Genomic DNA, 14,869 nt, shown 5'->3' on the forward strand with positions numbered 1-14,869 from the left:
GATGTTTTCTTTGGTACTTTTGTTGTTGGGGAGCAGGGGGAGAGCATGCAAATCAGTGTTTTGCTGTGGAAGCAATAAACTTTCTGCAAGTCCACAGTCAAATATTCTTTTTGTTTTGCTTGTGGATGTATTTTTTCTCATCCTCTCTTAAAGTACGCATTGCTCTGAAATCAGTTTTGCTGCAGGGCTTGGCTTACATCCCTGTGTATTTTTTTAAGAAGGAATCTTATTTTCCACCATCATCATCAAACTATTTCAAAGTGTTGGTGTTTTGTTGTTGTTGTTTGCTTTTGTTTTTTCTTCGCAAATTTTAAACCACCAACGTGTTGCAGTTGGTATTGTTTTACTTAGAAGTAATTTATTCAATAATGAGAAAAATAATTGGGGAATGTACTTGTGACAACTTCAGGAAACATTGTGAAAGGAAAAACATGGACTGTGAGATATTGAATACTAAGTATATCATTGTCAAAACGTAATAGAAAAACTAAAAGTAGTTGATAAATTTTAAAATAAAATATCACCCTTGTTGTGCAGAGGCAGCAGATCCTAATGCTCCAGCTGTTCCAGCTGAATTAGAATAAAGTTTCTGTGCACTCCCTGAAAAGGCATGGAAACTGCTTTAGTGTTTGAATTAAACTCAACACAAACACTCTAACAGCCAGACTCACCAATGGATACATTTAAGGTGACATAAGGAGCCTTTAGTCTCCTGCCCAGCTTCCTGCTCTGGTTGTTAAGCACTGTTAACGTACCCTAAGAGCCTGATGATCAGTCTGGACACAGGCACTACAGAAGGCTTATGACCCTGCCTGTTAAACACCACACTTTCCTTTCTCAGATACTTGGAAGATGTGGTATGATTTCCTTCCTGTTTTGTCAGGAATTTCCCTTACTTGGTGTATACATTGTGGCACAGAATTCTGGAGATTATCTCTAAGTGGGTGTCTTAAACCAGCATAAAAAAAGAAAGTTACTGCTCTGTTACTGCCTCCTTAAACTGGAACTTATTTAAATCTCTGGAACAAAAAATGGAATTGGACAAAACTATGTAAACTGCTATTGTTTTAATCATATTTTTTACATATATATATATGGCCATACTATTTTGGATTATAACAGAATATTGAAAAATAAAATTAAGAAATAAAGGGAACTAATCACAAAATCAGAGTATCTACAGTATAAAGAAAAGCAATGATGCCATGTTTCTGAATCCACATGTAGGACAACAGCAAGCAACACCGTGAAGAAGTTTTTGGGAAATAACAAGCAATGTGGGCCTTGAGTCTACAGATATTTACTGACATGAATATTTCCAATGTTTTCAGTTAGAAGACCAGAAAGCTACAGATGGGAATTTACTTTTACAGGAAAAAAGGAGAAGAAAGAACAGGAAGGAAGGAAGGAAGGAAGCCATGCATGGCCTTTGCTGCTTTTAAAATATCAAACAGACAAAAAACTACCTAAATGACCTCCAGAACACTTCTGATTTGTGTCAGAATAATCTGACACAAAGATTTGTCCCAAGATTTGTATTTGGCCCAATCTTGGATGAAAGTACTTGCAAATTAAAATTTCTGATACATGATATGATGTTGTCCTTATATCCACAAATATATTTTGGAATTAGTGTGTTTTGTTGCTTCTAGCATTCGGCAAAATGGACAAGAGAAGATATATGGCTTTCTCTGCATAAATGGCTACAATTCAGGAAACTTTATATTTTCATATTCAACCCTGAAGCAAGAAAATGTTCAGTATTTTTCCCCACTCTTTTTTGTTATTGATTCAATAGTATTAAAGTGTATCATATAAGGTGTACCATACTTGAACCTATTATTCATTTTCAGCTACAATACTAAAATAAATATAATCATAGAATCATTAAGAATGGAAATGATCACCAAGATCATCTGGTCCAACCCCTCCTCTACCACCAAAGTTACCCACTAAACCATGCCCCTAAGCACCACATCCAACCTTTCTTTAAACACTCCTACAAGGAGCGGCTGAAGGAGCTGGGCTTGTTCAGCCTGGAGAAGAGGAGGCTCAGGGGCGACCTTATCGCTCTCTACAGATACCTTAAAGGAGGCTGTAGTGAGGTGGGGGTTGGCCTGTTCTCCCACGTGCCTGGTGACAGGACAAGGGGGAATGGGCTTAAGTTGTGCCAGGGGAGTTTTAGGTTAGATGTTAGGAAGAGCTTCTTTACTGAAAGGGTTGTTAGACACTGGAACAGGCTGCCCAGGGAGGTGGTGGAGTCACCATCCCTTGAGGTCTTCAAAAGACGTTTAGATGTAGAGCTTAGGGATATGGTTTAGTGGGGACTGTTAGTGTTAGGTTAAAGGTTGGACTCGATGATCTTGAGGTCTCTTCCAACCTAGAAATTCTGTGATTCTGTGATTCAGGGACAGTGACTCCACCATCTCCCTGAGCAACCCATTCCCATGCCTAACTAGTTTTTTTGAGAGGAAATTTCTTCTGATTTCCAACCTGAACCTCCCCTGGTTCAACTTGAGACTATTTTCTCTTCTCCTATCAATAGTTATCTGTAAGAAGAGGCTGACCACCAACTCCCCACAACTTCCTTTCAGGTACTTGTAGAGAGCAATAAGGTCTCCCCTGAGCCTCCTCTTCTCCAGACTAAAAAAAAAACATTCTCTCAGTGGGTCCTCATAAGACTTGTGTTCCAGACCCTTCACCAGCTTTGTAGCCCTTCTCTGGATACGCTCCAAGGCCTTGATATCTTTCTTGTAGTGAGGGGCCCAAAACTGAACACAACACTCGAGGCGCAGCCTCACCAGAGCTGAGTACAGGGGGACAATCACCTCCCTGGTCCTGCTGCACTATTCCTGATACTAGCCAGGATGCCATTGGCCTTCTTCACCACCTGGGCACACTGCCAGCTCATGTTCAGGCAAGTGTCAGCCAACACCCCCAGATTCTTTTCTTCTGCACAGCTTTCCAGCCACTCTGCTCTAAGCCTGTAATGTTGCATGGGGTTGTTATGGCCAAAGTACAAGACCCAGCACTTAGCCATGTTGAACCTCATCCCATTGGCCTCTGCCCATCAATCTAAACTGTCCAGGTCCTTCTGCAGGGCCTTCCTACCCTCTCGGCAGATCAACACTGCCCCTCCTCCCCCCAGTTGGTGTCATTTGCAAATTTACTGAAGGTGCACTCAATTGCCTCATTCAAATCATCAATAAAGATATTAAAGAGGATGGGCCCCAACACTGACCTCTGGAGACCACTGGTGACCAGTCACTACCTGGATTTTGCTCCATTCACCACCCTCTGGGCCTGGCCACACAGCCTGTTTTTAACCCAGCAAAGAGTGTACTTGTCCAAGCCATGGGCTGCCAGCTTCTCCAGGAGAATACTGTGGGACACCATGTAAAAGGCCTTGTTGAATTCTAGGCAGATTACATCAACAACCTTTCTCTCATCCACCGGATGGGTTACCCAGTCACAGAAGGAGATGAAGTTGGTCAGGCAGGACTTGCCTTTCATGAACCCATGCTGACTGGGCCTGATCCCCCAGTCATCCAACATATGCTGCGTGATTGCATTCAAGATGACCTGTTCCATCACCTTACCTGGCACTGAGGTCAGCCTGACAGGTCTGTAGCTCCTCAGATCCTCCTTACAACCCTTCTTATAAATGGGTGTCACATTAGCAAGTCTCCAGTCATCTGGGATCTCTGGATGACGATGACTGCTGATAGATGATGGAAATCAGCCCAGCAATCACATCCACCAAGTCCCTTACACCCTCAGGCAGATCCCATCCGGCCCCATGGGCTTGTGACAGTCCAGGTGGAGCAGCAGATCTCTAACTGTTTCCACCTGAACTGTGGGGGTTTCTTCTACTCCCCACCCCAGCCTTACAGGCTGGGAGGCTGAGGATCATAAGGATAAATAACTAGTCTGAGTAGTAAAGACTGATGTAGAGAAAGCATTAAGAACCTCAGCCTTTTCCTTAGGCTTTTGTTCATTAGTCATGCCCCCCTTGCATCCAGTAAAGGATGGAGATTCTCCTTATATTTATAATAATATACTATATTAATACATAGATATACAATATTATACAATATAAATAATAACCTAATATAATATAATATTATAGTTATGATAATTATAATAAATTAAATAACTATATTTTAAGACAATAATTATAAAATTTTGATTATTATAATGTAATTATATTTTAATGAAAAAGCTTTAATGATTTGACTAATTTTTTTGCAAACTTCATTATTGTATTATTGTTTCTAGCTGAAGACTTTAATTAAGATGAATTAGGCTTGTGACTCTTCACACACCAACTTTTTGAAAGAGCTAAATACATGTTAGGAATAACCCTCTCAGTGGGAAAACTCAGAGCCAATTAAACTAAATGTGAAGTATTCTGCTGATGAATCCTTTCATCTTTTGATTTAAAGGTATTGGATCTTTGCAGTAATCAAAAGATTTCAAAGAATAAACCAAATTCTAAAATGCCAGAAAAAAAGAAAAAAAAAAAAAGTTTGGCTTTGTTAGAAAAACTGGACAACTGAATTTCTTCATAAGGCTTATCCACTTCTGAGAATAATCCTTTAGAGGTTTGTTCATACACATCATTTTAATGTGGACGGAGAAAGTGGATATGTTACAATGAACTCTTGAGACAAAACAGCATCACTGAAATGTTGACTAATCAAGAGTGATTGAGAGATCATAAGCCTCAAGCAATTTAATATTTCATATTGCCATCACCAAAATTATATATATATATATAAATGTATTTTTGATGTTGTTTTATTGTTTGTTTGCTTTGTTTTTCTTCTACTCTGCATTACATGTTTCCAGCACCAAGCTCTTGAAGTCATGTCATTATCCACTGCATGCATTAGGTAGAGAGAGATACAAAAGGTTGTATGAATTTCTGTACAACAGATACAGATAATTGGATTATATTTTAGAAAAACTTAAGTAAGTAGGCTCCTCACAGCAGCCACAGGACTAATTACTGTGAAATGGTAATATTTCCTTTGAATTTCACTGGCAGATTTCTGACTCATAGGATTGTTGCATTCCCTACATTTTGGGCAGTGGGAATGTGCAAACACTATAAAAAAAACAGGGAACTGCTCAATGACTTTGGCTACTCTACAGAGCTGAGAGAGAAAGAACAGAAAAAGGAGAAGACACATGCCATCTTACCAAAGCCCTGCCCTACAGAGGAAAAAAAAAAAAAAAAAAAGAAGAAACCTCTGTACTGGGTCTGGATGGAATGTTAACTTTCCCTGCAGCAGCCCATACAGTGCTGTCCTCTGCACTTGTAGTTGGACCAGCAGTGTTATCACACCAGTGTTGTGTCTGCTGCTGAGCAGTGCTGGCACAGCATTGGGCCTCTCTCTAACCCTCCTAAGGGGTGGGCAAAAAGTGAGAAGACAAACATCACCAGGGCAGCTGACCTAAACCAGCCAAAGGGATATTCCATACCATGTGATGTCACACTCAGCAATAAAAGGGGGAAACAGGAAGAAGAGGGGAGGGGTGGGCGCTCGTTGTGAAAATGTCGGTTCTCCTCCCGAACACTGGCTATGTGTGTTGAGGCCCTGCTTCAAAGACGTGGTCAATCATCGCTCATTTGTGGGAAGTAGAGAGTAATTTCTTTCCTCTGCACTTCCACATAGCCTTCATTTGTTTTATTTGTTTGTTTTCCTCCTTTTTTTTTTTTTAATTTTCCCTTTCCCCCTCCCTTTTCCCCTTTCCGTTTTTATTCCCCTTTAGTTAAATTGCTTAGTTCATAATAATCTTTCTTTAATTATTATTATTGTTTCCCTTTAATTAAATTATCCTTATCTCAACCCGTGAGTTGTTCTTTGCTTTACTTCTCCCCCTCCTCATCTAAAGAGGGGGAGTGAGAGAGCGGTTGTGGTGTTTAGCTGCCCAGAATGGTAAAACCACCACAACCTCCCATACTTTCTCACCTTTCAGCTAGAGAAAACTTCTGGTCTGGTATGAGAGCATGTGCAGTAGTACACAAACCTATGTGGTACCAGGGCAGTGAGTATAGCACAAGAGTCTAATTGTTTTGGCCGGTTCCCCCCAGGGCCTCCACCTACCTAGACATCTTCTACCAATTCATCCAGAAGCTGTTTCAACTCAGGTCTTTGTGCTTTACCTGAGATAACTGTTGAAGAGCAACAAGAGATGGCAGATTTGCAGGGGAAGGTAAGCTGGGAGCCAGTGGTCACACAAGGCAGGACAACATCCTCATCAGCAAGGTGCGCAGTCCCATAGCACCTGATCAAGAAAAGTGTTTCAGTGACTGTAAAGAGGGCTGGCCAACCGTCCAGAGACAGATCTGCAAACATGAGGCACATCCATGATCACACTCAAATGTCAAGTCAATATCAGGACTGGCAAGGTAGATAACCATCTAAAGCATGTCCACAGCTGGGTTTTGAAATTTAGTTTAAATACAGCTGCTGGGTCAATAGATAGAGACAACATGGCCAGAGAATGTGAATTGGGATTGTCAGTGTTATCAGAGCCAGCTGATGTGCTGAGGGCCTAGACACTTGGCATCTATGACCAACCATATATGTTGGCATAAAAGACCCTGGAAAAGCCCCCAGTCACTCCCAACAGTGTGTTTTGCAGTCTTGAAATATGGGAAATCAATGAGATCTTCTCTAAGGACATTCTTAGCTCCAAGGTTAGCAGGAAGTTCAGACATAGACAAGATAATCTTTATTTGGCTTAGAGGCACATAGGCACAGATTCAAGTTTTCAACATCACCTGAGAGAATTAGTAGCCCAAACCCTGTTTTCCAAGACTTGGAAAAGCACATACTTTTCTGAAAATGTTTTGGGATGTGAATGTGGGACAAAACATTAGTGGGGGCTCTCAAGGAGCTTTTACTGTTATTGGTAAAGCAAACACCTTTTTTACATCACCATGTCCTGAGTCAGAATGTCACAGGCCATTACCTACCATCTATTCCCCACTGGCTGTAAAGAATGCTCCTTCTCTGAGTTCCTTAGGAAAGTTAACAATTTGAGACAACACAAGTCTTCTCTGATGGGCCTGGATATACAGGACATGATGCAGTCTCACACACTTGTGCTCAATACTAGTCTTAGTCATTCTTCATCACTTGCATGCTTCAAGAAACTTCTTTGCTAAGACACAGAAAGAGGGCAAACTAAACCTCAGTGGGATAAAAAACAAAACAAAACAAAAATGGAGGAAGAACTTATCAAGTATTATTTTAAATATGGTGTGGGACTTTCTAATATATTGCCGTGTTTATACTGTTTTATGCTACTGGCTACTCTCAGGGTTATACCATTACAGTTGTGATCAAAATTCCATAGCAATTGCAAAGATTTAACCACTTTAACACATGTAGAACACTTTTGTTTACCAGAAAAAACTATTATGAATATGTATGATTATTGTAACAAGATCTCATTTGCTTTCAGGATATTGGAATAGAAGCAATGGATTTTGCTATACCACAACTGGCTAGCCATTACTGAAGTTATATATGTGATATGAATATAACCTAAATTATAGTGTGTCTTATTAGTACTGCTGTCTATAAGTCTGTGTCTACAATCCTCTGTGAAACCAGCTTTTCCATTTAAAAATCATTACTCTATTAAGACTTGAGACTTGGAATCAGATCTTATTTCTGTAGAATTTATTCCCTTTTTTTTTTTTTCAAATAATCCATGTGTCTTCAGAATTTCAGTGTAAAGCAAGCGTGACATATGCACATACATGTGAAAACACATAGACATTTTGAGAAAATGATGAAAATAATGAAATAATGATTTGATAAAAGTCAAATTTTGGCTCAGCTAATGTCAACAGACTTTAGGATCCAAATGTTAATTTTTATATTTAAAGATCAGATTATAGTTCAGAGTTTAAAGATGTGTCTTTACTATTAAGTGAAAACATGCCATTTTCCAGCTCTGGAAACTACTAGCTACTATAGCTTAGCCTGGTCTCTGTTCTAAGGCTATTTCACTCCACAAAACTATATGGCTTCCTTTTAACATGCTGAGAGTAGTAAGTCTCAGACCATGGCTATGAGTTGTTCAATTCAGGCTAGATAAATTATAAAATTAAATAAACTAATAAATTTACTGTAACAAATTATTTGTCAATGCCAGAGGAACTATTTGATTTACTATTGTAAATAGAGAGTAAATGGGAAATGTGTCATGCTCATAGTCAATAATATTAAATGGGGTTCTATTCATATCTTGCATTGGCCAATTGACAAATTTGTTACCTACTTGCTCTGTGAAGGCTTTCCTTTATCATTATTTTTTTCTCAGTCATTTGTAATGCCTTCTTCAGCCCTTCACGACAAAGTTTACATCTGTCTTTGTTTGTCTTTGACCAACAGCTAATAACATGGAGTTCTGATCTGACTGAAAGCTTGGAGGAGTTACAATATTTGAATGTAATATTTTACTTTACATAATTATGAGAAGAAATGCAAGAGAAATTGCAATCCAGCTTTTGAAGAGAGAAAAAAGAAACTCCCTCTAGGTTAAATACATACCACTATTCTGAAAACATGAAGTGTGTTTGAAAATGTAATTCCATTTTTTCCATAATATATATTTACATATGCAAAAGTAAGTATAAATATCAAGAAATCATGAAAGAATCCACCAGAAAGTCAAAGAGATTTCTACTATGTCCATTTGTGAGGCCAAATCTGTTTACCATTTAGCAAACAGACATACACGTATAGAAATATACAGATGCATAATTATACCAAAATGATTGTGAAGTGTTTCCTGAAATTTGAAATACATGAAGAGGTAAAGAAAAATATGTCAGGCTGAGTAGAGAGAGTTCTAAGATCTATGAGAGGTGAGGAAGAAACCTATACCTAGAAAGTGATATATTTTCCTCCATCAACATGGGATGAAGAAAATGTTGGTATAGCTTGTCCCTTCCTGAGTTGGATGAAGAGCAAATTAGACCTTAAGCAGTCTTGTATAAATTCACAATAAGCCCGTGAAAGCCTATGACGCAAATCTCAAAAGCTGTAAGCTGTTTCTTTCTTTTCTAACTTATACAATTATATAAGAAATCCATTTAAAAGACTTTAATAAAATAAAAGAAAACAGCTCACTGAGGAATCAAGTAATGACTTAATAGAAATATTAGATTGTCTTCTAAATTTTTGTTTTACCTTTGACCCCTTCCACCCCTTTTAAAAACTATACTTTTTTTAAAAAAAAAAAAAAAAGATACCTTCAGGACAACAGAACAGATCCTGACTGTCTCCAGGTTTGTACCTTGTACATCTCATTTTGCCTGACACTATTTCTATCATATTTGAATGCAGATATTGTTCTGAACACTCAGCTAATACAAATTGGCAATGAAAACTGTTGGAGAGAATATCATTCAGACAATTTCCACAAAGTGGGAATATTACCTCATTTTAAGAGATTGGCTGTCTCCTGGACTGGAGCTCCAAGTGAAGTATCAGGTCCCCAGACATGTCTAAAGTAATTTTAGATTACTTAGACATACCTGATTTCCTGCCACTGTTTCCAAATAACAAAAAATTTCATGATCTTAGGTCATAACTGTCAGTGATGTGGAGATGTGGATGTGCTGGACAGTCCTGGACATATCTGACAGCAGTAGATGTCTTCATATCACCGGCTAAATGAAGCACCTTGATAAATGGCAATTGCCTGAACACAGGTATTTTTTTATTATGTAATATGAATTACTATGATTTGTCATCAGTTGCCATTTGAAAATAGAACAGATCTTTAAGCCATTTCTCATAACTTATACAGATGACCTTGATATCTTAGAGTATCTCAAATAATACTAGAATTTATGTAACTAAATCCTGTCATGGTGTTTGTGTTAAAGAGAGCTAAGTCACTCCCTAGGCTTCATAACTCTATTTTCTAGATTCTCATTGACTATAAAGAATGCTTGGAATCTTAACATACATGTAGACACCTACATTAGCTGTCTCTCAGAAGCTAAAGTGTGAGATACAGCATGTGAGACAATTTATAAAAGAGAAAGTCCACATCTTACAGAGAGATGGAGGTAATCTTGATGAGGTACAAGATGAAGAAACTTTTAAAACAAATATCTTTTCTAATAGGAAATTTTATTTTCTGAACTGTTGTCATAATAAAGCATTAGTAGAGCTTCTCAACACTGTACAATTTCTAAGACACAAAGTATTGCATACAACATGAGGTAAATCCATTTTGAACTTCCTTATGATGAATAAAGACAAGTTAATCACTGGATTGGAATCTGGTGGTTGCCGAAGTTGACCATTTAATATGGTCAAAAGCATGTTTTTAGCCAGTACTTCAGAAGAGCTAAACGTCCCTGAAGAGGAAAAGGATTAACAAATTTGTATGGAAGGAAAAAATTAGAAGAAAAATAAGAATACCTATACTTAAAAAGCATTTAAGAGATTGTCCTTAAATACTCCCATGATTTTGCAACCAAAAAAGGCCAATTTTAGCCATAAGCATATTTGTTTCAGTAGAAAAGTGAAATGCAATTGGAATCGAAAGAATATAAAAAAGTATGAGACATGAAAAATTAGGAAATATAAAGTATATTGAGAATAATAAAATCATAGAATATTTTGGGTTAGAAGGTACCTTTAAGGATCACCTAGTTTCAATGACACTGATATGGGCAGGGACACCTTCCACTAGATCAGGAGTCCCAAAGCCCCCTCCAGCCTGGTCTTCAACACTTCCAGGGAGAGGGCATCCACAACTTCTCTGGGCAACCTGTTCCAATGCCTCACAACTCTCATAGTGATGAATGTCTTGTTTATATCTGATCTAAATCTACACTCATAGTTTAAAGCCATTGCCCCTTGACCTGTCACTACAATAACGTCCATCCCCATCTTTCCTGTAGGCCCCTTTTAGGTACTGAAAGGCTACTGAAAGGATCTCCCCATAGACTTCTCTAGGTTAAGCAAGCACAACTCCCTCAGTCTTTCTTCAAAGGAAAGGTTCTCCAGCTGATTTATCATCCTCATGGCCCTCCTCTGGCCCTCCTCTAACAGGTCCATGTCCTTCTTTTGCTGGGGGCCACAGAGATGAATGCAGCTCTCCAGGTGGGGGTCTCATGAGAATGGAGCAGAGTCACCTCGCTCAACCTGTCAGATACACCCCTTTTGATAAAGCCCAGGATATGTTTGGCTTTCTGAGCTGGAAACACATGTTGTACACATACAATAGTGTCTTTGCTCATACCAGCAATAAGACAGAAACAAATCTGAGTTGCATTGAAGATATCAGTGTAAGATCCATGGATAGCAAGGGTAAAGATAGTTAGAAGAAACTGAAGTTTATGACAAGAAAAATTCTACTAATTTTATAAAGCCACAGCTAGACAGACACAAAAATATTCATAGTAATTAAATATGCAAATAAAGTCAGTATAAATTGTTCCTCTGCACTTGGAGAAGAGTAGACTGACATACTTTCATTAGACTGAAGTACTTTCATCATATGAGAATGAACTCTTAAGGAGAAATAAATAAATAAATAAATAATATTTATTAGTAATAAACATTTTTAAATTGGGATGTGACAGTAATTTGTACCTAAATGTTTTATGAAGCTATGTAAGAGATCTTTGGCTCATTCAAAGTCCATTTTCATGAGCCTGGGACTAACAGAACATCAGTGCAGTATTTCAGGATTATAGATAGGTAAATACCATAGCTAAAAGTTTGCTAATCTGCCATCAGTCCCAGTAAAAATAATGTAAAAATGAATGAATTAATGAATAAAGTAACAACTAATGTTATAATAGGTACTAATAAATAAGTAATCATGGGATCACAGAATCATTTAAGTTGGAGAAAACCTTTAAGATCAAGCCTAAAAACCTGCCTAACACTACAAGTCTATCACTAAACCATGTCCCTAAAATCCAGAGACATGTCTCTTAAATATCTCCATGGATGGTGACTCCAACACCTCCCTGGGCTGCCCATTCCAATGCCTAACCACTCTTCCCATGCAGAAATTCTTCCTAATATCTGATCTAAACCTTCCCTGGTGCAGCTTGAGGTCATTGCCTTGCATCCTGTCACTTGCTATCTGAGAAGAGACCAACACCCACCTCAGTGCAACCTTCTTTCAGGTAGTTATAGAGAGTGTTAAGTGAGATCTCCTCTCAGTCTCCTCTATACTAAACAGCCCCAGTTCTGTCAGCTGCTTCTCATAAGTCTTGTTTTCTAGTCCTTTAATCAGCCTTGTTTCCCTTCTCTGCACACTCAAGCAACTCAGAATACTTCTTGTAGTGAGGGGCTTATAATTGAACACAGTACTCAGGGTGTTGTTTCACCAGTACAGAGGCACAGAGGGAGGATCACTTCCTTCGTCCTGCTGGCCACACTATTTCTGATAAAAGCCAGGATGCCATTAGCCTTCTTGGCCGCCTAGGCACACTGTTGGCTTATGCTCAGCTGGCTGTTAACCAGCAGCCCAAGGTTCTTTCCTGCCAGGCAACCTTCCAGATACTCTTCTCCAAGCCTATTTTGCTGCATGGGGTTGTTATGACCCAAGTGCAGCACCCAGCACTTAGCCTTGTTGAAAGTCATGGGATTGGACTCAGGACATAAATCCAGCCTATCCAGATACTCAGATACCTCTGAAAAGCCATCCTGCCCTCAAGCAGATCCACACTTCCACTAAACTTAGTGTGATCTGAAAACTTACTGAGGGTGCACTCAATCCCCTTATCCAGATCAAAGATAAAAATGTAAAACAAAACTGACTCAACTGAGCCGTGAGGAATGCGACTTGTGACTGGCTGCCAAATGGATTTAACTCCATTCACTGTGACTCTTTAAGCATGGCCAACCAGACAGTTCTTCACCAAGCAAACTGTACATCCATCCAAGGCATGAGCAGCCAGTTGTTCCAGCAGAAGGCTGTTGGAAATAGTATCAAATGCTTTGCTACTGTCCAAGTAATAAACATCCCCAGCCCTTCCCTTGTCCACTAAGGGGGTCATCTTGTCATAGAAAGAGATCAAGCTAGTCAGGCAGGACCATCTTTTCATAAACACATGATGACTGGGTCCTCCTGTACATGGTGTGTGCTGGCACTCAAGATGCCATCTGTGACCTTCCCTTTTACTGAGGTCAGACTGACAGGCCTGTAATTCCCTGGATCCTCCTTGACCTTCTTGCAGGTGGGTGTCACATTCACCAACACCCAGTCGGCTGGAACCTTGGCAAGTCACTCCTTCAGTACCCTATGGTGGATATCATTTGATCCTATAGGTTTGTGGGTATTTGAGTGGTATAGTAGGTTGCTAACCATTTCGTCTTGGAATGAAAGTGCTTCATTCTGCTCCCTGTCTCTGTCTTTCAGCTCAATGATATGGGTACCTTGAGTAGAATTTACTACTTACTAATAAAAACAGAGGCAAATAATGCAGTAAGTACCTCAGCCTTTTCCTCATCTCATCATTATGTTTCCCCCCTTCAGCCAGTTAAGAATGGGGATTCTCCTCAATCTTCCATTTCTTGTTTGTGCACTTATAAAAACACTTTGGAAAGTTAAGCTCTATCTGGGCTCTGGAACTTCACAAACTTCACAGAATTTCTAGGTTGGAAGAGACCTCAAGATCATCGAGTCCAACCTCTAACCTAACACTAACAGTCCCCACTAAACCATATCCCTAAGCTCTACATCTAAACGTCTTTTAAAGACTTCCAGGGATGGTGACTCCACCACTTCCCTGGGCAGCCTGTTCCAATGTCTAACAACCCTTTCAGTAAAGAAGTTCTTCCTAACATCTAACCTAAAGCTCCAGGCACGTGGGAGAACAGGCCAACCCCCACCTCACTACAGCTTCCTTTAAGGTATCTGTAGAGAGCAATAAGGTCACCCCTGAGCCTCCTCTTCTCCAGGCTGAACAAGCCCAGCTCCCTCAGCTGCTCCTCGTAGGACTTGTTCTCCAGGCCCCTCACCAGCTTTGTCGCCCTTCTCTGGACCCGCTCAAGCACCTCGATGTCCTTCTTGTAGTGAGGGGCCCAAAACTGAACACAGTACTCGAGGTACGGCCTCACCAGAGCCGAGTACAGGGGGACGATCACCTCCCTAGCCCTGCTGGTCACACTGTTTCTTATGCAAGCCAGGATGCTGTTGGCCTTCTTGGCCACCTGAGCACACTGCTGGCTCATATTCAGCCGACTATCAACCAATACTCCCAGGTCCTTCTCTGCCTGGCAGCTCTCCAACCACTCATCTCCCAGCCTGTAGCTCTGCTTGAGGTTATTGCACCCCAGGTGGAGGACTTCTAACTTCTTCCCTGCATAACCTCACAACACCTTTGGAGTCCTCTTCAGATACTGGCCCCTTCTTCCATTCTTCCAAAGGTCTTTTTATTATTATTATTATTTATTTTTTTCCAAGTTCCAAAATAAACTCTCTATTTAGCTAGGCTAGTCTTCTACCCTACGAGATCATCTTTCAGCACATAGGGACAGCCTGCCAGCCTGCTCTTGTGCCTTCAGGATTTATTTCCTGAGGAATAAATATTAAGCCTTCCTGAACTCTTTCGCTCTTTAAAGGTCTCTTCCAAGGGACCTGTTAACCAGGTCCTTAAATAGGATAAAATCAACCCTATGAAAATTCATAGCAGCAGTTCTGCTGACTGCCATCCATGCTTCCCCAAGGACTGAGAACTCTATCATTTTATGGTCACTGTACTTGAAACAGTCTCCAAACATTACATCTGCCTTGAGACCTTCTCTGTTAATAAGCACGAGTTCCAGTGGAGCGCCTTCCCTAGTCATTTCCCTCATCACCT

General features: G+C 39.8%; 1 long non-coding RNA gene across 1 annotated transcript in view; it reads right to left on the bottom strand.

Moving 5' to 3' along the window:
- Window positions 1–5,978: 5,978 nt before the first annotated feature.
- LOC140002319 (uncharacterized) overlaps window positions 5,979–14,869 on the bottom strand; it is a 111,372-nt gene continuing 102,481 nt past the window's right edge. The window contains exon 5 of the long non-coding RNA XR_011808676.1: window positions 5,979–6,294. This is a non-coding gene — a long non-coding RNA (uncharacterized lncRNA). The remainder of the gene's footprint in view (window positions 6,295–14,869) is intronic.

The sequence above is a fragment of the Anas platyrhynchos genome, chromosome 1 (assembly GCF_047663525.1).
Source record: "Anas platyrhynchos isolate ZD024472 breed Pekin duck chromosome 1, IASCAAS_PekinDuck_T2T, whole genome shotgun sequence".
NCBI lineage: Eukaryota > Metazoa > Chordata > Aves > Anseriformes > Anatidae > Anas > Anas platyrhynchos.